This window comes from Bubalus bubalis, chromosome 4 (assembly GCF_019923935.1).
Source record: "Bubalus bubalis isolate 160015118507 breed Murrah chromosome 4, NDDB_SH_1, whole genome shotgun sequence".
Lineage (NCBI taxonomy): Eukaryota > Metazoa > Chordata > Mammalia > Artiodactyla > Bovidae > Bubalus > Bubalus bubalis.
The window spans coordinates 157677638-157687849 of NC_059160.1; the positions used below are offsets into that span (position 1 = coordinate 157677638).

Here is a 10212-nt window from a genome sequence, read left to right on the forward strand (position 1 = left end):
CCCGTCCCTGGGATTCTCCAGGCAAGAACCCTGAAGTGGGTTCCCATTTCCTTCTCCAATGCATGAAAGTGAAAAGTGAAAGGGAAGTTGCTCAGTCGTGTCCGACTCTTAGCGACTCCATGGACTGCAGCCTACCAGGCTCCTCCGTCCATGGGATTTTCCAGGCAAGAGTACTGGAGTGGGGTGCCATCGCCTTCTCTGCATAAGGCCTTAAGTACTTAGAAGGAAATTGTGTTTGGTTTTATTCATTGGAAAGAATAAGTCAAATGAATAGATGCTTGTAGCCTTCTATCTCAAGCAATAAACTAACTGAAGAAGATTAAGAGAAGAGAGAATGGTAACAGATTTCAGGAGATAAATACTGACATAATTTTTAGGGTGAACATTGATAAATGTTGAGGATTATTAAGGAGAATAATAATCTCCCTATTAGTAATGGACAGTGGTAGCCTGGTTGGAACAGAATAAACATTCTCGACCCCAAGCCACAATTTTCCATTCTTCATCCACTGCAATGCCAGGATCACTATTTCTTAATAAATTTCACTATTGCAGAAATGTTATTGTGGGATGATGACTGACAGAAAGATGTCAAGAGAAGCAGAGAATATGGAGTCTGATGGCAGACGCTTTGATTTTACACATGCAGCATGCTTCCCATTTCTCTCCCAAATCACCATAGTTATTTATTATTGTACCTCATAGAAGTACCTTGAAGAAATGAAGGTTTGACTAAGCCTGAGAAACACCCTGTGTGTTATCCTCTTGAAGATGTTAGAGTGTCCTAAAACTTAATTGTTACTGGAGACTCTGGCAACGAGCCCAGCCTATTTCTAAGGGTTTTATTGTGAAGCCTGGTGACTGAGGGGCCATCTTGGGCATGCCTGGGCTTGGCTATTAGACAATATCTAGGCTCCAGCTGTCCCCAAAAGTGCATTCAATCAGTCCATTCCCTTGGTATTCTTCAGTTTGAAAGGTAATGATACTGAGATTGGTCTAGAGACAATGAGTTAACATTTATTTCCTTATATTTTTGTCCTAGAAAAATGCCATGTCTTGATTCAATGTTATTTATAATTCCAAAATGAGTTAAATGTCATGACTGAAAAAAAGATGATTTTAGAATAAAATTTATGTCAGTAGACACAAGCAGGCCATGTCTAAGGTTGGGGAAACCTTTCAAAATATGCAAGCAATCTAGTTTAGAAATCTCCTTCCTTGAGTGAGAGTGTGTGTGTATATGTATGTGCATGAGTATATATGAGAAAGAATGAGAGAGAGAAAAAACTCTTCCAAGATTTACAGAACTTCTATACTCATAGAAATATCCATACTTTCAATTATTTCCCAAGTGGAGAGCACAGACTCTTTGTTAGGCCAGAAAAGGTTTATTTCAATATCTTCCTATATTTCCCAAGCAACCCCCTACCCAACCCCCTATGTGTATACTTGTCTGGGCCTCAGAGAGCTACTACATATTTCCAGAGTAAGTCAGATCACTGAAGCAGAAAAATCAGTAATAAAATTAATTTTTTGCATTGCTATTGGGGTAGTAAAACTTAAAAGCACAAGGAATTTAAAAGATGAATAAGTTATTTCTTGTTTCAGCTCCCACATGTAAAAAGCATAGAAGTTGTTAATACTATCCTTGCAACAAGAAATAGCAAGACAAAGTGAAACTCAATTAAAAAAAAAACAACTGTCAGAGAAAAGAGAAAATTCAATTATTATTTAAAAACTGTTAGAGAAAAGACATCACAGGACAAACCATTACCCCAAAATATAAAGAGTCAGTTACATTCAGAAAGTTACAGTACCCAAGATTCCCCCACCTGATGCCATAAGCAAATAGGACCAACTATTATTGGTACTTTTGATAAATGGTGGAGAAGGCAATGGCACCCCACTCCAGTACTCTTGCCTGGAAAACCCCATGGACGGAGGAGCCTGGTAGGCTGCAGTCCATGGGGTCGCTAAGAGTCGGACTCGACTGAGCGACTTCCCTTTCACTTTTCACTTTCATGCATTGGAGAAGGAAATTGCAACCCACTCCAGGGTTCTTGCCTGGAGAATCCTAGGGACAGGGGAGCCTGGTGGGCTGCTGTCTATGGGGTCCCAGAGAGTCAGACATGACTGAAGCGACTTAGCAGCAGCAGCAGCAGCATAGGATGAGTGAGGTCTAGCATAAGAGTGAGAAGATGCTGGGCACCACTGGCATGTGAGGATTCTCATACTTTCAGGGGCTTTACTTCAGAATTCTCACTAGGTTCTCCCAGGTAGGATCTGAGAAAACTTCCCACATGAACCTGAAATGGGCTGAGAAGGACAGCCATTGTAAACTTCCACTCACACCATCCTTTCTATCAAAGGCTTAGTCTCCAGAGGGGTGCTAGAGGGAACTTTAATTAATTTGAACCAGAAAGCAACTCTGAAATCCTTTTTTTCCCCCAGTTGTTTCACATCTGTTTCACTTAAGATACCTCCACCCTTGCTGACTCACCTCAGGAAAAATAATTAAATAAAAGACATAGTCAACAGAAAACAGGATTCAAAAAAGTAGACTGAGAATGTTGTATCTAGAGAAAGGGGACAGGGAAGAAAAGGAGTTTCCAAAGTGTCGTTTAAGAGGTGAATGGATAATCAAAGTGTAATACATCCATCCATACTGTGAAAACTATTCAGTGATAAAAAAAGAAGAAGCCATCAAGTTACTCAAAGACATCAGTTCAGTTCAGTCGCTCAGTCGTGTCCGACTCTTTGAGACCCCGTGAATCACAGCACGCCAGGCCTCCCTGTCCATCACCATCTCCCGGAGTTCACTCAGACTCACGTCCATCAAGTCGGTGATGCCATCCAGCCATCTCATCCTCTGTCATCCCCTTCTCCTCCTGCCCCCAATCCCTCCCAGCATCAGAGTCTTTTCCAATGAGTCAACTCCTCACATGAGGTGGCCAAAGTACCAGAGTTTCAGATGACTCTTAAATACATATAGATAAGCATAAGAAGCAAGAATGAGAAGATTGTATACCCTATGATTCCATAATGTGACATTTTGGGGAAGGTAAAACTAGAGATATAAAACATATCAGTGATTGCCACAAGTTTAGGGAGTGGGGAGGGTAGAATAGGTAAAAACAAGGAACTTTTTAGAAGCAGAAACTAACCATGAAATTAGACATGCAACTCTTCTCTGTGTATTGCAGTGGTGAATACATGACACAATCTGATTTTCAAAATTCATAGATCTTTCCAGCATAAAAAGTGAGACCTAATGCATGTAAAATAAAAAAAAAAAAAGACAAAATAGAATTTAAAGCAAAAACTGTCACAAGAGACAAAAGACATTATATAATTCCATAGGGGTCAATTTACTGGAAAGTATGTCTATGAAATACGTGTGTGTGTGTGTGTGTGTATACACACACATATATAAAAATATATATTTTATATACATATATGTGTTTTACATATATGTATATAAAATATCAGAGAACGCAAATATATAAAGAGAACCTTAAAAATAACTAAAATGAGAAATAACAAAAAAATAATAGGGAACTCCAGTGCCTCACTTTCAGTTATGGGTAGTACAACCATATTGAAGATCAGTAAGCAAATATAACACTTGAAAAACACTATAGACCAGTATGAACTGTCAGACATATAAAGAAAACTTCACCCAACAAGAGCAGAGCTCACATTCTTCTCCAGTGAACATGGAATAGCCTCTAAGACATCACATGTAGGGCCACAAAATAAGTCTTTACAAACTTCAGAAGACTGAAATCAAGCAAATTATCTTTTCTAACTACATTGGAATGAAACTAGAAATTAACAGCTGAAGGAAAACCAACAAATGCATGATAATTAAATAATTCATTCTTAAATCATGAATGAGCCATAGAAGAACTTACAAGGGAATTTAGAAAATTATCTCAAGAAAAATGAAAACAAAAACACAACATTAAAAAAAAAAAAACTTTCGGGATACAGCAAAAGCAGTACAAAGAATCTATAGTAGAAAATGCTTACATTAAAAACAAAACAAAACAAACAAAAAAAAAAACAGCACTCGCTTCGGCAGCACATATACTAAAATTGGAATGATACAGAGATTAGCATGGCCCCTGAGCAAGGATGACACTCAAATTAGTGAAGTTCCATGTTTTTTTAAGAAAAAAGAAGCAATTATTCATATAAATGTGGGAGAACTCCTAACTTATCATCTAAATGAAATCATATCTTATAGCCAAGAGAAGAGATGGTGTTAAGTGGAAAATACAAATCTGGGGAAAAAATTCTTCATCTGGCCAATGAGAGATCTGCTGTTCCAGAAATATTCTTTAATCCTTCTGATATAGGCATTCATGAAATGGGGATTCCAGAAGCTATTGTCTATTCAATTCAGAATTTACCTGAAGAAATGCAGCCACATTTTTTTAAGAGCATCGTTTTGACAGAAGGAAATTCCCTTTTCCCAGGATTTAGGGATCGAGTTTTCTCAGAAGTTCAATGTCTCACTCCAATAAATTATGATGTTTCTGTTGTGCTGCCTGAAAACCCTATTTTTTATGCCTGGGAAGGTGGAAAATTTATATCAGAGAATGATGATTTTGACGATATGGTGGTTAACAAGAGACAATTATGAATAAAATGGACATAGCATCTGTCCATAGAAAAATTTGATATTTAAGAAACATTTATGGAAGTTCTGACTATTCCAAAGGTTTAATTTTCAGCATCTTTTTAAAGGAAGTTATGGACCTGTGTTACCTTTCATCCTAAGATAACATCTTGAACTTATGTAATTGCTTTGATCCACGGCTAATTTTCAAAGGTGTCTTAGCTCGGCTACTAAGTAAACTGTAACTCACCCCATATTTTCATTTAGGAGTAGACTTACTATAACAATGCTTATGCTGCTTCTGAGAGTAAGTTATCTTTCATTAAAAGATGAAAGAGTGAGTGTAATTTAATTCTTTATAGCCAAAAGCACAAAATTAACTGTCTCACTAGTCAGGTTTCCTTAGAAGGTAGATTTGTGTGACTGACTCAGAATTGACCAGAGTGTGTTCAGGCTGATACAGTTTCTCTCTTTTAGAACTAAGTATTTTATTTTTAAATTGTCATTTTTATTTATATATACCAAAGTTGGAAAAAGTAAAAAAAAAAACAACCCAGAAATCTCAAATCAATAATCTAACTTTATACTTCAAAGAACTAAACAAGAAAAACAAAGTAAAGCCAAAGTTAGCAGAAGGAAGAAAATTATAATTAAAACAGAGCTAAATGAAATAGAGAAGAGACAATCAAGAGGAAAAGAATCAACAATCAAGAGGAAAAGAATCAACAAAATTAATACTTGGTTTTTTTAAAAGATAAAATTGACAAAATTTTACCTAGAGTAAAGAGAAAGAGGATATTCAGATAGTGAAAATTAGAAATGTAAAAGGATATAAATTACAACTGATGTCACAGAAATAAAAAACATTATGAGATCACTATGAACAATTATACCTCCAACAAATTGGTTGATCTAAAAGAAATGGATAAATTCTTAGAAACATACAACTGACCAAGTCTGAATCATGAAGAGATAAACAATTGCAATAGATTTAAGAGATCTAGAGATCTAGCTAAGAGATCTAGATCTAGCTAAGAGAACCAGCTAAGAGATTTAATCAGTATTTAAAACCTTCTGACAAAGAAAAACCCAGGTAATTTCACTGGAGAATTCTACTAACTATTTAGAGAAGAATTAATACCAGTCTTCCTCACAGTCTTCCAAAGTATCAAAACAGGAAGGAACACTTTCAAACTCATCCTGAAAATATTAATAGCAGGAAATGTTTAGATGACAACATATGCTAGTTACGAGCAATACTATTTTGCTAGGAGTAAACTTCTTTGAGATTAAGAAATTGCTTGGAAAATTTCTAAATTATATGGGTGTGACTTCAGTGTTCTGATAATGTATTCAGATATTTGAAAACAGGATACATGTGCAGTTTAGGGTTGTGCATGTGTGTGTGCTCGGTCACTCAGTCATGTCCAACTTTTGCAACCCTAAAGACTGTAACAAGCCAGGTTCCTCTGTCCATGACATTCTCCAGGCAAGAATAATGGACGAGGCGCCATTTCCTCCTCCAGGGGATCTTCCTGACCCAGGGATCGAGCCTACGTATTTTGCATCTCCTACATCGGTAGGCAGATTCTTTACCATTGCACCAATTTAGGGTTAGATTACTCTACCTTTGGAAGTACAGTCATAGCTGGAGTCGATACAGGGAAAGACACCTTCAGGCTGAAGCTACTGAACAACACTAGCTCCCGCCAAGATATTATACTTTCTGAGGGAAAGCTGAGTAAAATACTGGGGAGAAGACTGCTGAACTGCAAAAATTTTTTTGAATTTTCTGGATAGGGAATGGACTTTCACTTTATACTTTAATTTTGCCGGGAATTTGATCATGTTACCCATATTGTTCAAATTTGGGCTGTTTCTGCGGGTAAAATATTTGTGTAATGTTGTCACATGGAGCTCACCACCTAGCTCTCCAGTAAGCAGGGCTGAAGTGAACAAGTGTCCTAGGCGACTATTTGACCCGGCATACAGTTTAGGCTTGGATCTGATTTAACTGTTAGCTCTCTGACATAGTTCACAGTTACCCATCACACTAGACGAAGATTTAAAATGCAGAAGAAACATACTCATACAGAGAGAAAGCAACTTTGTTCCTTATCTTTCCCTCCAGTGGTCAGCTGCCTCTCTGATGTTCAAAGACTTAAGTGGTGAAACCAGTAAGTTAAGAGAGAACAGACCAACAGTGTAGGATAACACGGAAGAAGAATCCATTTTTTGAAAGACCACTTGGGTTCAAGCCTTTGCATTCCTATTTACCAGTTGTGTGACTGTGAGTACATCACTTAATCCTGGTAAATCACATTTTATCACCTTTAAAATAATGATATATATCAGCACTTACCTCAAGCTATCATCATAAGCCTTTAATGAATAATATATGAAAAGTATTTATCTTGGTTTCTGATACATAGTTTCAATAAAATCAGCCACGACCACCATTATTAGTTTTAAGCACAGCATCAGTCATGCATTAGACTCATCCTCTACTCAGGTCTTGCCTAGCTTTCCTTATATCCAAATCATCCTAATTTTCTGCATAGCACATTCATGATTTCTGTTTTCTCCTGTTCCTCCACGCCTTCAAAGCTTACAAGCTCTATATATCTGTGTTTGTCTAAGAAAATAGGCCCTCTTTGACTGTGAACTCCTAACCTCTCCCCTTCTGCCCCCTTCTACCTCACCATATGTCTCATCCTTTCAGTACCCAGCAGGCCATTAATTACTGGATAAGGGTTTTGCCATGCTAACCTACCCCTCAAATACATTTAATAAAATTTTAATGTCAAAGCTACTAAAAAATTAAATACTGCGTGTGATCTCCTCTAGAATTATGCAGCAATAACTCTGACAGCATACTGTTGTTGCCCAAACAAACTCATAAAGTAAACAGCGCAAGGGTCAAGGAGGTGGCTGTACCAAGGGTGTACATTTTTCTCATCTCTCTATTTTCATTATTTGTCAAGCAATGCCCTTAACAACCAGGTCTGGCTGGTGGAAAAAAAAAAAAAATGTGGCAAGAACTTTAAGGATTTATTTCTCCTTGTAAGTCATGAGGACAGTATCTGAGCAAGTTGTTTGAAGGCTGGGAGAATCATCTGATCTTCCCATCCTTTTGTGTGCTCTTTGATTGTACAAATGAGAAAACTGAAACCCAAAAACATGGTGACTTGCCCCAAATCTTGTATCGAGTAGTATATTAAGCAGTTTCTCGAAGTTATCCATCTCCCTCTTTATTCTCTAGTTTCCTTAAATATTTCTTCTAGGTATTTTATCTTCAACAGCATGCTTTTATGCTCTTAAACCCTGGTTGCCCCAAGCATACTAAATACTGAAATGCTTGTTCATAGCCTCTTTCTTTCTTACTTTGTTTTCTGTTGCACAATTTCTGTTTCTTCTGAAAACTCCAACCCCAATCCCCTTTATCAACACCAGTGCTCAACGATATACTTAATACTTATCAATGTTGGTTTCTAGGTCTTTTATTTCCAAGTATCATATGCACTCTTTGATGAAAGTTTCATGTCTTTTTAAAGGAGACTTTCTAAATTAAGAAATATTTCTTACATCTAAATAAATTGCATATAAGTCCAGATGGTACACAGAATGAAAAAGTGAACATTCAACCACTCAGTACTAGCTTACAGGACAGAACATTATAAACCTTTTAAGGCTCCTGATACCTCTCACTGTGAGGATATATCTCCCTTATCCCCAGATTTAATCTCTAGTCCTACTTGGGTGTTTAATATTTCCTTGTTTTTCACTGTAGCTTCACTATAGATATCTATCTATCATTGTTGATTTTAAGGGTATCAGAATGAAAGGGCCCCTGTCTTTTTTGTTGTTTTGCTGTTAATTTTCAGCACAATGCCTGAGAAAGTGGAAATAGTACTTTTTGTTTGTTGTTTTGTTTTTATTATTTGAATTAGCAGAAGAATGCATTATCTCACTGAATAGCCACATGTGAGGTGCCTGAGAAGGACCAGCATGTTCTCCATTTGATGGATGGGGGATCTGAGGCTCTGAGCTTTGTTCAGGCCATTTTATTCCTGGCTGGGTAGACAGAGGATCAGAGACATTTCATTCCTGACTCCTCCTCCATGGTCACTTCTAGCACAGTAGGCCACCGTTTAATGTCACTTTGGTTTTACTACCTACAGTAAGAACCACATTTGAGATTTTTTGAAGCTTGACCATTTCTCCATGTTTACATTTTCTTTATCCCCCTATAAACACTGGAGTGCTAAATTCATGTTTTAGGAGAAACAGAGAAGTCAGATGCTAAGAAAGATAGCAGCTTTCCTGTTTTTCAGTGGTGATCCCTGAATTACTTTACTAGCAAGAAATAGAAAAGTTGTGTAGGGGCATAGAGGAGAGGCTGACACTCTAAGGGCAACAGATGTGGCTGAAGCATTGCCCGCTCAGTTCAAATCAGCACCCTGTAAACTACAGCAAATTTCTGATGGAGTTTGCCTTCATCCTCAGGTTTGTTGTTTCTCAGTCAGTAAGTTGTGTCTGATTCCTTTGCAATCCCATGGACTGTAGCCCACCAGTCCTGGGATTTCCAAGGCAAGAAGACGGGAGTGGGTTGCCATTTCCTACTACAAGGGATCCTCCCAACCTAGGTACTGAACCCACGTCTCCTTTACCACTGAGCCACCAGGAAAACCTTTCATCCTCATGACCAGCAGAGTGACCTCCCATTGCCCCCTCATGTTTGCTCTTTGTTGGAAGCCTCCATCCTGATTTTCTTTTGGGGTTGTGTGTCCAACCCACAGGCTGTAGCTCCTGTCTAGTTGCTTCTGTTGCAAGATCTAGGCTAGATCTGTCTCTGCTTAGGTTGGCACTCTATTTCCCCCTTTCCAGCAGCTTTTCCTCACTTTTTCATGACCTTCCCAAATGGTTATGACATTAGTCAAAGTTCTGGGTGGTAACAAGTAAAAAGAAAGAAAGAGGTAAAGTAAATGCAAGGGTAATAATCTAGTTTAAAAAGCATGATTTTAGAATTTAGATAATTAGATTTAACATCTAGTTACTGTCAAGTATGAGCTGTGTCTCCTTGTTCAAATGATTTACCTTGTTTGTAAAACAAGACAGATAAGATTTGCGATTTGCCTCACGTTTGTTACTGTGACTTTTTTTCCAGATGATAAGCCTGAATGCACTAAGTGCTGAAGGCCTAAATGATGTTGTTTTTTTTTTCAGTAATTATTTTGACCAGATAAAATTAAAAAGGTGTATAGCTAAACATCAGTTATGGTAAGGTTCTTGACAGTATTTTTAAAATACTCATTTTCTTACAAAAATGAATGTATATGAAAATGAACAATATGTACTAAATATAAAGAAATGAAATATATTAAAAGGATCTGAGAAGCAGTTAAAAACCATAATAAATACATTATTTCAAAGTTTTCCTTTAGTTTCCAGGTAAGTTATTAAAATCGGAAATATATTGCATTCTTTATTTTTTCATTTGTGATAACAAAGGAATCTGACAAGTATTTCTGGAGAGATTTGATTCAGGGACAGATGTCAAAATTTCCTAGATATAACTTCTCTCTTTT

The 10212-nt window shown here is 37.2% G+C and overlaps 1 non-coding gene across 1 annotated transcript; it reads left to right on the plus strand.

The window, feature by feature from the left end:
• Nucleotides 1-4068: 4068 nt before the first annotated feature.
• On the plus strand, nucleotides 4069-4172 carry LOC112584766. Its single transcript, XR_003109173.2, has one exon. It is a non-coding gene; the product is annotated as a U6 spliceosomal RNA (small nuclear RNA).
• Nucleotides 4173-10212: the final 6040 nt, after the last annotated feature.